We start from the raw sequence: 17,034 nt of genomic DNA, 5'->3' as shown, positions 1-17,034 counted from the left end.
TACATGGCTCCTGTCCTCTTCAGCCAAGCCTCACAACAGACCTGTGAGGGAGGTCAGCCTGACCAAATCAGTCAATGACACTTACAGTTGAGTGGGAATTTGAGCCAAGGATGTCTGGGTCTTAATCCCGCATTTTAACTCCTACATCTGGGCCCTCCTTCCTCCTTAAGCCTCCTTTCTCAATAACTTGTCAAACTCTGGATTCACCTCATACAAGCAGACTTGGCATGGACCACCGCCGTGAATTTTTTGCTATGTTTTTTTTTCTGCGCTCTTCATAAAAAGGTGATGCTCAGCCTGCGAAAGTGGGATTTTTACCTACAAAAGGTGGTCGTTTGTGTAACATTTTTTTCCTGGTTCAATAAAAGTCTCTCCTCCCCCCTGTGTTTGTATCATCCTTTTCCTAATCCTTTAAAAGCCTTTTCTGAATTCTCTCTACTCAGACTCTGAGATGGTATTCCTCAGTGAAATAAGCAAGCTGAACGAGGAGGTATGCGCATGAGGAGTGAGTAAGTGGAAGGAGGCACCTCTGCCCAAAGTAGCTAAAGTGCCTGATTTACACAAAGGCGTTCTGTCTGATTTATGGCGACATCCGAGGTTCTCCCAGGCTGAGTTTCTCCTTCCCGAGAAGATGCTCTGATGCTATCATGGAACAAAGGGCAGAGTTTAGAATGACATTGACCAGTTCTTTGCATTCTCTCTCTGTCTGGCCCCACTCTTCACCCTCCATAGCAACCATACATCTCCCATTCTCAGGCTCTTCTCTTTTAAGCCCATCCCGATCAAAGAAGCCTCTGTTGCTCTTCCCTGGGGATGGTTTGGAGAGTTAAACACTGCCCGTTTCCCTTTCATTGAGAATCCTCTCAAGGGGAGCTCCTATCCTGCTCTAATCATGATGACCACAAAGCCTGTGATTGCATGCTTCTCTTCCATTCAAAACAGCTCTTTCAAAAGTAGAGCTTGGAATGATCTGGGTCAGGGGGGTCCCCAAACTCCGGCCCGCGGCCTGTGTCCTTGGCAGAACTGGGCCGTGGAGACAGGTCTTATGCCCACCCGCGCATGCACGAGTGTGCATGCACCCCGCCCACCCGTGAGCATGCTCTGCCCACCCATGGGCGCTGGGGGTGCCACGCCCCCATGCACAGACCCCGCCCCCCCAACTGGTCCGTAATTTGGAAAAAGTTAGGGACCACTGATCCAGGTAATACGATTGCCTGTAACTAGTTACTTTCCAGGTACTTACTGATGTAGCAAGTGATTACATTACTCTGGTAAAACTAACCTAACAGGTAAATACAATGTTGCTTTTAAGTGTAACGAGCACCATTTTCTAGTACTTTCCCAAAATTACCCATTTTAAGGAATGGTTAGAAGTTTTTGATCGTTTATGTTTGATGTCATTTTCAATCCTACATGGCAAGGGTTGTTCTGTTTAGTGTTTTTTTTTTAATGGTGTGTGAATGCTGTTGGATCCAATCTGTACTCACGGAACTGCTGGTTAGTTCAGTGTCTTAGGCTTCCAGCTGCAGAATCAGAGGTTGGGAGTTTGAATCCCCCACTGGGTGTCCTTGATAGATGCTAGAGTCCATGATCCACAGGGTCCCTTCCAGCTCTGCAGTTCTAAGGTTCTTATTATTATAGGGTTCTGTGACCTTGGACAGAATTTGCTTTAAAAAAAAAAAGAGTATGTGCTGTGTTATCGATTCTTAATTGATTGACTGATTGATTGATTGTATTTTTACCCCGCCTATCTGGTCAGATGACCACTCTAGGCGGCTTCCAGCACGCAAAACATACATAACAAGATATAAATATATATATATATATATATAAAATATAATAAAAAGAAGCTTGAGCTAGCCATTCTTTCTCCACAATTGGGGTGGACAGTTCTGTTCCAGATCACTCCCATGCAGGATGACTGATAAACCACTTTTTTTTTTTTTAAAAAAGGAGAAAATAAGATGCAGATTTACATAAAACTGCATGCATAGATGTACAGATACAAAATGAGATCCAAGTTTTCTCATTTTGCCAGAATGACAGTGCCCCTCTCCCATGAGGGAAAGAATCAAAGTGGTGAATTTTTGGTCTAGATCCGTGGTTCCCGACTTCGGGTCCCCATGTATTCTTGGACTAAAATTCCCAGAAGCCTTCACCACTAGCTGTGCTGGCCAGGATTTCTGGGAGTTGTAGTCCAAGAACATTCTGGAGCCCAAGGTTGGGAACCACGGGTCCAGAGGCTCACTGTGGATAACCAATTTCAAGAACGCTACGTATCGCTCTCTATCACTGCATCAAATGCAGACCGGATGACCCTTCAAAGAAAGGCACCTTCAACTGGAGGATTGTTCTCTATAGCAACCCTACAGGAATGGAGAACCGTTCTCCCTAAGAGGAGGTGGGTGGCCACCCATGCCTGCCTGCTCTTCCACACACCGCCTGCCAGCTTGCTGGATGCTTTGCAAGAGTTCGCAGGGAAAACTTCACATGGAAGCCCAGCAGAGCGGCTAGACAGGCAGAGTCACCCGCTTTGCCAAATGGTGATGATCCTGATGACGCCAAGCCGTTGGCATGCGAGACCCAGAAGGGTGGCAGCCGACCGGAGGTCGGAGGGGGGGGAGGGCGACACCATTTCAGATGCCAATTAAAGGAAAGAATGACTGGATGTGAAGGGAAAAGAAGACACACAGGAATGCAATAAGTGGAGAGAAAAGGTTTGGGTTGTTGTTTTTTAATTAAACGAGGTCCGCACAAAACAGGCAGGCCAGCTTCTCATACAGAAGCAGGTGGCAGCCTGCCATTCCCAGAGATATTACCATCTAAAAAGAAGGGGATTGTTTTTTTTAAGTATATTTGTAGAAATATAACAGGCTCGGTTAAATATCCAGATACCTTTGAAATGGTACAGTGGTGTCTTGCTAGACGATTGCCTCGTGGGATGAAAAACCCGCAAGACGATTGGTTTTTGTGATCACTATGGTGCCTCGCAAGACATTTTTTAATAACCGTGCTTCACAAGACTTTTTTTTTAGACCGATGCATAGGGAAGCTCTCAAGATGATTTTTTCACAAGACGACAGTTTAAAATGGTCTTCCAAGGCACCACTGTATTGAGTGATCAGAGTGAAATCTAGTTCTCAACCCAAAACTGTTATGGCTCACAAAGAGAAGGATTCCTGGGTCTGTCCAGAGGGATCTCCAGGGCAATATCTTTTTTTTTGTTTTTTCTTTTTATTATTATTGTTATTTATAAAGTCCATCCATGCTTTTTGAAAATGCTTGGGCCACCAAGATGAGTTTAATCCCTGGTCTATAAGGTCTTTTTTCTATTTTAGTCTCCTATCTATATCTAGGGATGTGGTGGCACTGCAGGTTAAACTGCAGAAGTCTCTGTGCTGCAACGTCGGAAGACTAGCCGTCGTAAGATCGAATCCACGCGATGGAGTGAGCTCCCGTCGCTTGTTCCAGCTCTTGCCAACCTAGCTGTTCAAAAGCATGTAAAAATACAAGTAGATAAATAAGTACCACCTTGGTGGGAAGCTGACGGCATTCCCTGTCTAGTCACGCTGGCCACGTGACCACGGAAACTATCTATGGACAAAGCGCTGGCTCTACGGCTTGGAGATGGGGAAGAGCACCGCGCCCTAGAGTCGGACATGACTTGACTAAAAAAGTTCAGAAGACTGGGATGTACAAATGCTTCTATAGGTGAAACCCATCTCCCAGCCAAAAGGAAAGGAATTTGACTGATCCTCAAATGGTTGAAGGCGTCTCAAAAATGTCTTTACGACAGAAGCATGGGATAGGGCCCTGGTCTCACAGATAATGCAGGCAATGCTCAAAAGTATTTTTTGGGTAAAGGTAAAGGTTCCCCTTGACAATTTTTGTCCAGTCGTGTTCAACTCTAGGGGGCGGTGCTCATCCCTGTTTCCAAGCCATAGAGCCAGTGTTTTGTCCAAAGACAATCTTCCGTGGTCACATGGCCAGTGCGACTTAGACATGGAATGCTGTTACCTTCCCACCGAAGGGCAATAAGGATGATCAGGGGACTGGAAACCAAGCCTTAGGAGAAAAGGCTGAAAGAATTGGGCATATTTAGCCTTGAGAAAAGAAGACTGAGGGGTGATAGGAGAACACTTTTCAAATAGCTGAAAGGCTGCCGTACAGAGGAGGGGAAAGATCTCTTCTTGATGATCCCAGAGTGTAAGATACGCAGCAATGGGCTCAAGTTAAAGGAAGCCACATTTTGGTTGAATATCAGGGGGGAAAAACCTCCTAACTATTAGAGCAGTAGGACAGTGGAACATCGGGAGGTGATGAGTGCTCCAACACTGGAGGCATTCAAGAAAAACTTAGATAATCACCTGGCAGATCTGCTTTGATGGTATTCCTGCATTGAGTAGAGCAGTGGTCCCCAACCTTGGGCCTCCAGATGTTCTTGGACTTCAACTCCCAAAAATCCTGGCCAGCAGAGGTGATGGTGAAGGCTTCTGGGAGTTGTAGTCCAAGAACATCTGGAGGCCCAAGGTTGGGGACCACTGGAGTAGAGGGTTGGACTTGATGGCCTTGTAGGCCCCTTCCAACTTCAGTATTCTAGGATTCTAACTTGGACAAAAAGCTGTGCTTCGTGTCCCCACCAAGTCTGGGAATAACGGAGCAGGTAAGGATCCCAATTTCCAGGTGGAAACCCTTCTCCAAAGACTCTTCTAGCTAACCCTTAGCTATGGATAATCCTTCTTGACCGGGGAAGATAGAACTCTCTCAGAACTACCCCCTTCCTTTACACCATGGATGATTGCTTCTTTTCCCTGATTCTTTCCCTCAAATGCTACCAACAGGCGTTTTCTAGAAGTGAGTGAATGAAACAATTTAGGCTGGCCGTGGGTGGGTGGGGGAGAGGAGATGGAAAGCGAGAGCGAGTGAGCCTGTAGCAGGTTCTTGGAAATTCTTAGGATTTTTTCCCCGCTTTTGTTCCTGATCGCTGAACCGAACGGAGAAGAAAACACGCTGGCTGCTGAAATTTCCCCGTGAATCCCTCCCTTTTATTTCCTCTTTAATCACAATGGTGACTCTCTATGGACACGACTCTCTATGGACCAGTTCTTCCAAACTTCTCAAAAAGTTAGGGGTAAACAGAGATTCTTGCCAAGCTCTCTTTCCAATTCACTACATTCGTTAAATCATCTCAGTTCTTTTGCAGATATTTTCGCTATGTTGATCCAATAGTTCTTTAGACTGCTCGGTTCATTGGTTCAAAAAAAGCACTTAACTACCCAGAGGTTTTGGTTCCATGATCCAGTTTTCTTAGCTTTTTCGGTTGGTTTACTCATACCGTTCCTTCATGATCCTATTAATATTCCTACCTTCTACCTTGTTTTAAGACCTATGCTAAGCAACAGAATTTCAGCCAGAGTTTCCCTCTCCTGCAGTGGAGATAGAAATCGCACGACACATGAACCACATGCAGTCCATCCAGGTCCCTTAGCATCCCCACCGCTGCCAAAAAATTTAAAAATCTAGAAGACGTTTCTGAGAATCCCGCCTCCATCTGCCTCTCAGAAGGTCCAATCCCCATGAAAAGAAACCAACCAGGGGTCTTCTCCTCTTCCTTTCGATCCCGGATCCCATTTTCAGGCATCTGTTAAGTGATGGTTACCTCCAGCTGTATCAGAAGAGGGGGGTACATCCTGTGGGGACTGAGGGGCAGGGGTGGGCTCTGAGCCCTCCACTCCCTTGCATCTTCCCCTCAACTAGCAAAAAACATCAGGGCAGGGACCAGACTTCAGCTAAATTGAGCATTTGCTAGAACCCGTATGTCTCTGCAGGGTTCATCCGGGCTGACGCCTTGCCTAGGGTCCCTAGCTCTGTGGCCTTCTTTTGCCCTCCCCTTTGGGGCTTATTTCCCTGTGAACATACCGAACAAGCAATTCTAGCCAGAGAGGACTCTTGGGACCAGAAGCCAATCATACTCCAGAGGAAACAGGCAACACCAAAAGGTAGGGCTTCACAGTGGTTAAAGTTTTAGATTGGGACTTGGTTGTCTAAATCCACAGTGAATTATGATATACTGGGCCAGTCTGTCTCTCTGTCTTCTCTGTGTGTGTGTGTGTCTCCCCACAAGGCTCTGCGGTAGTTAAACTGCAGCACTGCAGTACTGCAGTAATGACAAACCTAGACAGCATCTTAAAAAGCAGAGACATCATCTTGCCGACAAAGGTCCGCATAGTCAAAGCTATGGTTTTTCCAGTAGCAATGTATGGAAGTGAGAGCTGGACCATAAAGAAAACTGACTGCTGAAGAATTGATGCTTTTGAATTGTGGTGCTGGAGGATACTCTTGAAAGTCCCCTGGACTGCAAGGAGAACAAACCTATCCATTCTGAAGGAAATCAACCCTGAGAGCTCACTGGAAGGACAGATCCTGAAGCTGAGGCTCCAATACTTTGGCCATCTCATGAGAAGAGAAGACTCCCTGGAAAAGACCCTGATGTTGGGAAAGTGTGAAGGCAAGAGGAGAAGGGGACGACAGAGGATGAGATGGTTGGACAGTGTCATCGAAGCAACGAACATAAATTTGACCCAACTCTGGGAGGCAGTGGAAGACAGGAGGGCCTAGAGTGTTCTGGTCCATGGGGGTCACGAAGAGTCGGACACGACTTGACAACTAAGCAACAACAAAATGCACAAGCGAACAATGTAACATAATGAAATGCAGCATAGCTCACCAAAGCCCATCTATATTAGATTCAAAACACAGAGCATCAAAAGAGGGACATTAAGAGAAGGCAGTTTTAAACAGTTCCGTATTTAGGTGTTTAAAGGAGGCTCACTCCCCTTTATTTCAATTGTTTATTTAAAGTATTTTTAGACCTCCTATTTTTAGGAAGGTTTATCGAAGCCACCCAAGGCAGTGTCCAAAACAAAGGAAATAAAGCAATCAAAATATAATCATAACCGTGTGCTGTCAAGCCAGTTCTGACTTATGGTGACCTTTTTTACAGGGTTTTCTAGGTAGAGAAGACTCAGAAGTGGTTTACCATGCCCTTTTTCAGGGGGGTTCCCAGGGATTGTGCAGCTTGCGCAAGGCTACACAGGCTGATTCTACTTCCAGAAAGCCCAGTGGGGAATCGAACTCCCAACCTCTGGCTTGACAGCCAGATACCAAAAGAAATAATAAAACTACAATTAAAAACGATGACTCTAATAGGCATATCACAGATCATCTTTTATGATAGCCATCTGTGTAAAGCATGTGCTTTTTCCGCCAAATCTTCCAAGCGTCTGCCACGCATGATGACTTCAAGTTGTCATGCGGCCTCTTCAGCGGAGGCAGTTCTCAGTTTGAAAGGTTGCCCATCAACACAACACATGAACGACAGACTCAAGGGCAAGGACACAGCTCACCTGCCCACAAGATGTATCCATATGGTGAGCTCTGTGAGAGTAGTAAAGCATGCTGCTATATTGCCCCATAGCGCTTAAAGCACTCTCTGGATGGTTTATAACTTACCGTTTTTCCATGTATAAGACTATACTTTTGTCTTAAAGCTTTAGACTAAAAATTAAGGTTCGTCGGAAGTAAGCTGAGGAGAGAACAAAAACAAGTGGAGGGACAAGCAGGGATCAAAGCGATCTTGCAGTGCTTTGATCCCTTTTCCCCCTACACTTGCTAAGCCCCACTTAGATTTCTTAATTTTGGATTAGAAAAGTGGGGGGCATCTTATACATGGGCTGGGTACTCAATTTTCCAATCTCAGAAGGACGGAAGGCTGAGTCAACCTCAAGCCCATCAGGATTGAACTCAGGTTGCAAACAGAGTCTAGACTGCAATACTGCTGTTTAACCACTGCACCACAAGGCTTCTAATGTAGTGGCTTTTTAATTATAGCAACGACTTGCAGGTAATTTGTTACCTGCAACTCAATACTGCCAAGGTCTGCCTTTATCTCACGCGACAATATGTCCTGCTGAGGAGGCTCGTGGCCCCTCCGATCGAGGACAGGAGCAGCAAACGATCCTGCCGAGAAAATCAGTGGAAGAAATTTAGCTTGAAAGAATGCATATACTCTGTATGCTGGGTGGGGTTGCTGCCTTCTCTCGGTTACTTTTTAAAGGTAACAATCAAGGGAAATTGCAGGAAGCCAGGGATGACATTGGCCCGGATCCAGCTTTTGTATCTACTGGGCGCAAGGGTGGGAACTCTACTTCGGCACAATGCATGGCACTCCAACCTCTGTTGCTAGGAGGAAATTCTCATTATGTTGCTATATCCTGTGTATCAATAACTTAAGGGTTGCTTTGAATAGCTAGAAAGGGACTCAGTAAACATACCTTTGACAAAATCCCTAAGTTTCCGTCTCTTTCCGAAACGAATTCGTTTAGGCCTCATCTGGAGTCCTGCGTCCAGTTCTGGACACCACATTTTAAGAAGGATGCAGAAAAACTGGAACAAGTTTTAGGGGAGGGCAAGAAGGATGATTTGTTGTTGTTGTTTAGTCGTTAAGTCATGTCCGACTCTTCGTGACCCCATGGACTAGAGCACGCCAGGCCCTCCTGTCTTCCACGGCGTTCCTGTCCTTGATCGGAGGGGCCGCGAGCCTCCTTAGTAGGAGACATTGCAGCTTGAGATAAAAGCAGACCTTGGCAGTAGTGAGTCAAATTCATGTTGAGGGATGATTAGGGTAATGGAAACCAAGCCCTAGGAGAAAAAACAGAAAGAACAGAGCATGTATATTCTTGAGAAAAGAAGACAGAAGGGGAGACAGCAGAGAACTCTTCAAATACTTGAAGAGGGGCAGGATCTGTTCTTGATCATCCCAGAGTGCAGGACACCTAAGAATGGGCTCAAACTACAGAAAGCCAGATTTAGACTAAATATTAGGAAAAATGTTCTGACTGTTTGAGCAGTATGATGATGGATCCTATGACCTTGGGAGGTGGTGAGTGCTCCAGCACTGGAGGCCTTCAAGAGACCATTAAACAACCACCTGTCAGATCCGTACTTTGGGCAGTGGGTTGGACCCGATGGCCTTAAGAGGCCCCCTTCCAGCTTCAAGATTCTAGGATTCTATGAAAGTCACTGGATGACCCTGGACACAGGGTTATAGTGAGGACGAAGCAGGAAAGATGCCAAAGAAATGGAACCTACCATAAAATGAATGAAGAAGTCTGCCCCAGAGATCCTGACCTGTATCTTCTGTTAAAGGAATAGCTTTACTTACAAAAGGCCCCAGGTAAGCCGTTCTTCCCGTTCTCCACCCCGTACCGTTCATCCCATTCTTTCTGACTCTCTGTGTCACATATTCAGGGGTCTTGGGGAGGAGCGGGAGAGTGTTAAGAAGTTCACTTCCATCCGCTGAAACATGCATTCCAACATAAGAGACCCATCAAAAGCCATGCTCATCTTCAAGAGTGATCTGCAACAAAATTTAGCAGTATAAAGTGCCCCATGCATCATGCCACCAGCTCATCATTGCCATACCCTACCTCCATGGCCCTCCCGCCGAATTTCCCATTACAGCCATATTCAGCAATCACTGAGCATGCTGAGTCCTCCGCGTTTTGGTTTTATAGATCTCTCTTCCAACTTTGATGTCCGGATTCTAAAGATATCACATTGGCATCTGCCAGCAAGGGGCTTCTGACATGGTGACAACCAGGCTTTTAAAGTATGCGAGATGTCAAAGGACTGGCTGATGTTGCTTTCATCCCAAATGGTTTTCTATGGCCATGAGAGGATTCGAACCCGGGTCTCCTGAGTCCTAGTCCGTCATTCAATCCATGAGACCACATTGGTGCTCAGACTGGTTCAAGACCTAATGCTGTTCTTCAGGTCTTAGATTTCTCCCTCTGTGATGGTTTTGTCCGTCTGTGAAAGTGGCGCTTTTTTTGACAACAGAGGTAACCGTGTTCCCAGCAGAAGAAATGACAGAGCAATTTGATGGCTTCTCTGCCCCCCTTTGGCTCCTATCAATAAATAATGTCTTATCAATCTCAATAATTTGCTATCATTAAGTGCTTCGTTATCCAGGGAGAGCCTTTGAATAATTGAATTTTACTGCAGGAAAAGAACAGAAGTCGGAAAAGATAGTGTTACATACAGCACTGATGTTACCTGTCTGTCATGGGTTTGGAGGGAAAGTTCCATCCTATGGGGAGTGGAAGGCGGGACATCAGGAGGAGGGGCTGTACTGTATATATATGTGGAGCGTGAAAGAGAAGCTGGGGGAGAGCTGAGAGAAGAAGCTTGAGTGGGAGTCTGTGTGTCAGACAGGGTACTACTGTGTGTCAGTCAGTACCAACCTGATAGGTTCAGGTGTCTGTATGGTTAGCCAGAACTGATAGGTTCAGGGTCTGTGCTTCAAGTTAAGTGTTCTGTGTGAACCAAACTGTGTGTATGTATGATTGAGACTAAGCCACATTACTGTATCTTATTCACTTGATCCTTTTATTTTTTCCCTGTGTGTTATTTAATAAACCTTGTTCTTTTATTTGTTAAAAATCCATCCCTGGTCTGTGTGACTTCTTATAGGGAATGGTTAGTGGCAGCTTAGTGAAACTGTGGCATATCCCAGTAGGTCTGGGTTTGTCACATTGATTGGTGTCCAGCGTGTGGGATACGACTGGTCCAGTTGTCCAGTGGTACAGCAAAGCCTTGGCAAGTGTGCCCAGAGCAAGGGGGGGTCTAGTCAGAGACAATCTGAGAGCACGTAGGTAATCTTCTAGGTGTACCTCACGGGGAGGTGCGCTAGTAGAAGAACGTGTAACCTCAGATTGGGGACTAGATTAGGGAGCTCTGAGACAACCTGTTTTGGCGGGAAAAAAGCTGAGGCAAAACTGTGTAGTAGCAGTGATCTAGCCTGCCTGCTGAGAGGCCTAGCAGAGGGGGGTAGACTCTGGCTCGCAACTGTTGCAAGTTAGTGCTGAAGAACGGCAGCAATCTATAGAAAGCTGGTTCTGAGGCAAAAGAAAAAAAAAAGTGGTCGCTTTATTTTGAGGCTTGACTTTTGAAAGCAGCCTGTTCTGGGGGGGGGGGATTATGCCCTTGACTCAAAGCCAAATGGCAGAAATGGGTGAGGTGAAAGACCCCCAGGTAGACCAAGGTTCTGAGGATGAATTTGGCTCAGTGCAGGGTGACAGCACGGGAGAACAGAACCCAGAACTCAGGAAAATGCTCATAGCCCAACAGCATGAACTGAGGATGAGGCAATTTGAAGTGGAGGAAAGATTAGAGAGAGAAAGAAGGGAGGAAAGGGAAAGGCAATTTGAAATGGAGGAAAGGGAAAGAGAGAAACAAAGGCAATTTGAATTAGAGAGAGAGAGAATGGAAAAGGAGGAAAGATTAGAGAGAGAGAAAATTGCTCTGGAAAAAGAAAGGATGGCGTTTGAGTTAAGAAAATTGGAAATGATGAACCAGAACAATAATAACAATAGGGATTCTGAGGGAGGCCAATTGTCTAAAGCTGACCTGAAGAAATTCCCTGTGTACCACAAGGGAGATTGTCCTGAAGTGTTCTTTTCCCTAGTGGAAAGAGCGTTTGTGGACTTCTCAGTAAGGGAAACTGAGAAGATGACCATCATGCGATCTTTAATCAGTGGCAGCCTTGCAGAAGTCTATGCAGAGATGCCAGAGGAACTGATGAAAGATTTTGCAGAGTTTAAAAAACTGGTGTTTGCCAGACATGGGATAAATGCGGAACAGCTGAGGCAAAGATTCAGGTCAATCACCAAGAAACCAGAGCAGACTTTCACCCAAGTGGGGGCCCAATTGGTGAGGCTGCTAGAGAAATGGCTATCTCAGGAGGGGACAGAGACCTTTCAGCAGCTCAAAGACTTGATAGCGCTGGAACAGTTCTATTCAGTCCTGCATGGGGAACTGAAATTCCAGGTGAGGGAAAGGAAACCGAAATCTGTGGCAGAAGCAGCCGAGATCGCAGATTTTATTTCCCAAATAAGAAAGCCCTTGGGTGAGGGGAAATCGATGGGGAAACCTAAAGAAACCTACAGCAAGTACTCTCAGGGACCAGGGAAAAGCCAGCAAGGGGGAGGGGCCCATGGTGAAGGGAAGCCCTCAGACATGAAACCAAGACCTCAGATTTTGGAGGGAAAACCAAAACAAGATGAGAAAGACTCAAAATTAAGCAGAAAATGTTATTTCTGTCAGGGAAAGGGCCATCTAATCTCAGAGTGTGAGAAATTAAAGCAGCTAAAAGGAATTGTGCCTCAGGATTCGAGTGGAACCAAGCCAAAAGCTGTGTTCTGTGTCCAGAGAGAGCAAAGCTCCTTGTCACTGAGGGAGCCTGTTGCCATGGCTACTCACTCTGGAACAGTTACATCTGCTGATCAGGCTGAGGAAAATGGTCCTTTTGTGGAGGTCAAGCGCTGCTTGCTCGTGAGAACAGATTCTCAGTTGTTTGAAACAGCAGGGGTGGACGTAGGAATACTTGACCATCAGTATCGGGGGTTGAGGGACACTTGTTCCCAGGTGACCCTGTGCCATCCAGATATTATTCCTAGGGAATATATAATCCCAAATGAGAGCATGAAGGTGGCAGGGATTGAGGGGCAGGTGATCTCACTGCCAGTAGCGGAGGTACCTGTGAACTTTCAAGGCTGGAGGGGAGTTTGGCGGCTAGCGATTTCATCGACTCTGCCAGCAGCCGTGCTCGTGGGAAATGACCTGGCTGAACATGTGAAACGGGTGCTAGTGATTACACGTTCACAAGCCACCACGGGGACAGTTCAGGGGGGTAATGATGAGCCCGAGACGGAAGCAGAGGGGAGTTCAGAAGCTGTGGTGGAAACCTTAACCACAGACAGCCGATTTGGCCAAGAGCAAAAGGCAGACGACACTCTCCAAAAGTGTTTTGAACAGGTGACTGACGCCCAGCTAACACCTGAAACCCCAGTGAGATTTCGAGAGAAAAAGGGGATTTTGTATAGAGAGACCCTGAGGAATATCTCAAAAGGGGGAGATGGGATCAGAAGTCAGCTAGTGGTACCTGAAAAGTATCGCCCCATGATCTTACAAAGGGGGCACTCTGACATGTTTGCTGCGCACTTAGGGGTGAACAAAACACAGCAGAGAATCACACAGAATTTTTACTGGCCTGACATAGGGAAGCAGATCAGGGAGTTCTGTAAACAATGTGATGTGTGTCAAAGGCAGGGGAATAGCCGCGACAGGACCAAAGCAAAGTTGTGCCCTTTGCCTGTGATTGACACTCCGTTCAAATGCATAGGGGTGGATATTGTGGGACCTTTGCCCAAGGCCACAAAGAGGGGGAACAGGTTCATTCTCACCATTGTGGACCATGCCACGAGGTACCCTGAAGCCATTCCCTTGACTAACATTGAAACTAACACAGTGGCAGATGCCTTGGTGGGGTATATGTCCAGGATGGGATTTGCCTCAGAAATAATCACAGATTTGGGCGCATCGTTCACATCGAAGCTCATGAAACGGTTATGGCAAATCTGTGGAATTAAGCACAAGGAAACCACTGCCTATCACCCTGAAAGTAATGGGTTAACTGAGAAGTTCAATGGGACTCTAATGCGCATGATTAGGGCTTACTTGGCAGAGAATCCAAACAATTGGGACCAGAAGCTGCAATCCCTTTTGTTTGCTTATCGATCAGTGCCACAAGCCAGTACCGGGTTCAGTCCGTTTGAACTTTTATTTGGGAGAAGGGTGAAAGGGCCCCTTGATTTGATCAAACAAAATTGGGAGCAGATCACCCAGGATGACCCACAAGACGTTGTGACATACATAGACACCTTGATGAATGACCTAAAGAGAAACCTAGAGCTAGCAGCAGAGCCCCTGCAAGCTCAAAAGGTCAGAAAGAAAGCTTGGGATGACCAGGAAGGCAGGGAGAGGCACTTTAACCCAGGGGAGGAAGTGCTTTGGCCTAGGCCCTGCAAAGAGAGCAAGTGTCAGCTGGGTAGCCCAGAAATAAAATATTTGGGTCACATAGTAGGGGGAGGAGTGATAAAACCCCTAGAGGCCAAAATAGAAGCAGTTCGTGATTGGCCTAGACCCAACACCAAGAAAACGGTCAAATCATTTCTTGGGTTGGTGGGCTACTACAGAAAGTTCATCCCGAGGTTTAGCGAGATTGCGGCTCCGCTGACCGATCTGACGAGGAAGAAGGCTGATGACCGCATCCCGTGGACCAGCGACTGTGAGGAGGCGTTCCAGAGGTTGAAGCAGGCGCTCATCAATTATCCAGTGCTGCATGCTCCAGACTTCGACCGGGAGTTCATCATCTACACCGATGCGTCTAACAGCGGGGTAGGAGCAGTTCTTTGCCAGGAGGATGAAAATGGTGACCAGCATCCAGTGTCCTACCTGAGTAGGAAACTCCAGAAAGGTGAGAGACATTTGGCAACCGTGGAAAAGGAGTGCCTGGCCATAGTCTACGCGATCCAGAAGGCCAAGCCTTACATCTGGGGAAGACATTTTATTCTGTGCACTGACCATTCACCACTGCAATGGTTAAAGACAATGAAAACCCACAATAGTAAACTTATGAGGTGGGCTTTAAATCTGCAAGACTATGACTTTGAAGTGAAGGTGGTCAGAGGGTCAGTGAACTGTGTTGCTGACGCCTTGTCAAGAAGACCTGAAGAATGAAGACGGCGAAAGAAACATGGACTATGTATATATTTTGATGACAAAAAGTCAAATGTGTCTGTTTATTAAACATGTTGGTTTGTATAAATAAAGGTAACTTGATGTATTGTTAATGGTAAATGTTTAAATGCCTAATAGAGTGTAAGTATAAGTAAGTATGGTATTGTATGTTATTATATGACTGGTTTTGTTTGTTTTGGGTCCAGGTTGTTTTTTGGTGAAAAGCACCTTAGCTTTCCCCCTACAAAACAACTTATAAAGAGGGGAGGTGTTACATACAGCACTGATGTTACCTGTCTGTCATGGGTTTGGAGGGAAAGTGCCATCCTATGGGGAGTGGAAGGCGGGACATCAGGAGGAGGGGCTGTACTGTATATATATGTGGAGCGTGAAAGAGAAGCTGGGGGAGAGCTGAGAGAAGAAGCTTGAGTGGGAGTCTGTGTGTCAGACAGGGTACTACTGTGTGTCAGTCAGTACCAACCTGATAGGTTCAGGTGTCTGTATGGTTAGCCAGAACTGATAGGTTCAGGGTCTGTGCTTCAAGTTAAGTGTTCTGTGTGAACCAAACTGTGTGTATGTATGATTGAGACTAAGCCACGTTACTGTATCTTATTCACTTGATCCTTTTATTTTTTCCCTATGTGTTATTTAATAAACCTTGTTCTTTTATTTGTTAAAAATCCATCCCTGGTCTGTGTGACTTCTTATAGGGAATGGTTGGTGGCAGCTTAGTGAAACTGTGGCATATCCCAGTAGGTCTGGGTTTGTCACAGATAGTACCTTTTAAACAGAATCCGGGAGAGAGAGAGAAATGGATTAGCCCTTCCCCAAAGCCTAACCAGCTGGCCATGTGAGCTTGGGGATTATGGGATAGGCAGCCACCCACCCCCACAGAATATCCCCAACACCTTCATCTCCCTATCTTAGCTCCTCACACCCGCACCGACACCCCCTTACCGTAATCGCCACCGCTGCCATGGCTGGGAAGCCAGATGGAGACCTCGGTGGTGGCGGTGATTACGGTAAGGGGGTGTCGGTGGGGGTGTGAGGAGCTAAGATAGGGAGAGGAAGGGGTGGGGCCAGACTCTGGGTAGGGGTGGCAGTGGGGTTGGGTGGGTGCCAATTGGCCACCGATCAGTTAATCAGCAGTGGAGGGTGGGGTGTGTGTGTGTGCGATTTAATAAACCCCCTCCATGAATCAACAAATAACTTCGTTATTCATCGCTTCATGGAGGCAACTTCGTACTTCGCGAATCGTCAAATTTTGACGACTCACAAAATGGGGCAACTCTACTTAAAGGGTCAGTCATCCCCATCTCTAATTACAATACTTGTAGTTCTATTTCTTGCTTCCCAATTTTAAACCTACTTGGATTCACAACACTGACATTTTATGTTCCAATTTTATGCATTGTGTTGTCTTTCACATGTCCCGCACGCTGGCCGAAATCTGGTCGTTATTCCCAACGAGAGCAGGCGCATTGAAGAAGCAGGAATTCAACGAGTCAAAAACTATGCAAGTTGCATGGATTCTGCGGGCCCCAATCTACTGGATTTCGGCCACGTTGTGTTCCAAAATTATTCTGGGACTTTCCAAATGCTTGAACTTGAGGTCATCTCGTAGTCCTCCATTGAGCAAGGGGTTGGACTCAATGGCCTTGTAGACCCCCTTCCAACTCAATTTAGCCAATGGTTTTATGATTTAGTAAAGTCACATGTTTGATGTTGGAAGAGCCATCAAAGCATCAGTAGATGATCTACTAAAGTTTTAGCTCTTCAACACATCCCATTCTGACGGGGACCAACCAGGCTTCCGGTCATCCACGGAGGGCCCGAATTTCTCCACGGCAGCCCCTTCCGAGCTGTTTTGAAACCCATTCGGTACCTCCTGCCCTGTTGCTAGAGGCTCGGAGTGTCTCTGACTCACAAACACACCCCTGCCTGCTTTTGTTACAGGACGCAGCGAACGGAGCACAAAACCAGGGAAGAATGTTGGTGGAGCCGGCCGGCTTTTCTCTGCAAAACAAATAGCCAAATTCCACGGGTCCTCTGTCAGGAGGAAAGAATGATCCGGTTAGGGCCCAGGCTTTGCGACGTCGCCCTGGCAACACCCTGGCATTTTGCAGGCGAACCACAAGGACAGGATGGAAAGCATGGGGTTCATTGTGCCGAGAAGGAGGGTGGGGAGGTTCAGAAGATGCCCAGTCAGTTGGAGAAATGCTTGCTATTCAATGGCTGGCTTATTTTCCGGCATTCGCACCCTAAGAGTCTTTCCTTGAGGGTCAGCTGGTTCCTTCCTTTGTCAAAAGGGGAAATTCAAAATGAAAAAGAATCTAACTTTTCTTTTTTTTTAACCCCCTCTCAAAGCCCTTGGCAAGCGTTCGGATCTGCACA

The 17,034-nt window shown here is 46.4% G+C and overlaps 1 long non-coding RNA gene across 1 annotated transcript in view; it reads left to right on the top strand.

Moving 5' to 3' along the window:
* Positions 1-2,657: 2,657 nt before the first annotated feature.
* Positions 2,658-17,034, top strand: part of LOC140707687 (uncharacterized) — a 28,191-nt gene continuing 13,814 nt past the window's right edge. The window contains exon 1 of the long non-coding RNA XR_012087870.2: positions 2,658-2,717. This is a non-coding gene — a long non-coding RNA (uncharacterized LOC140707687). The remainder of the gene's footprint in view (positions 2,718-17,034) is intronic.

The sequence above is a fragment of the Pogona vitticeps genome, chromosome 5 (assembly GCF_051106095.1).
Source record: "Pogona vitticeps strain Pit_001003342236 chromosome 5, PviZW2.1, whole genome shotgun sequence".
Classification (NCBI taxonomy): Eukaryota; Metazoa; Chordata; class Lepidosauria; order Squamata; family Agamidae; genus Pogona; species Pogona vitticeps.
This window is presented reverse-complemented; position numbering and strand designations above follow the sequence as displayed.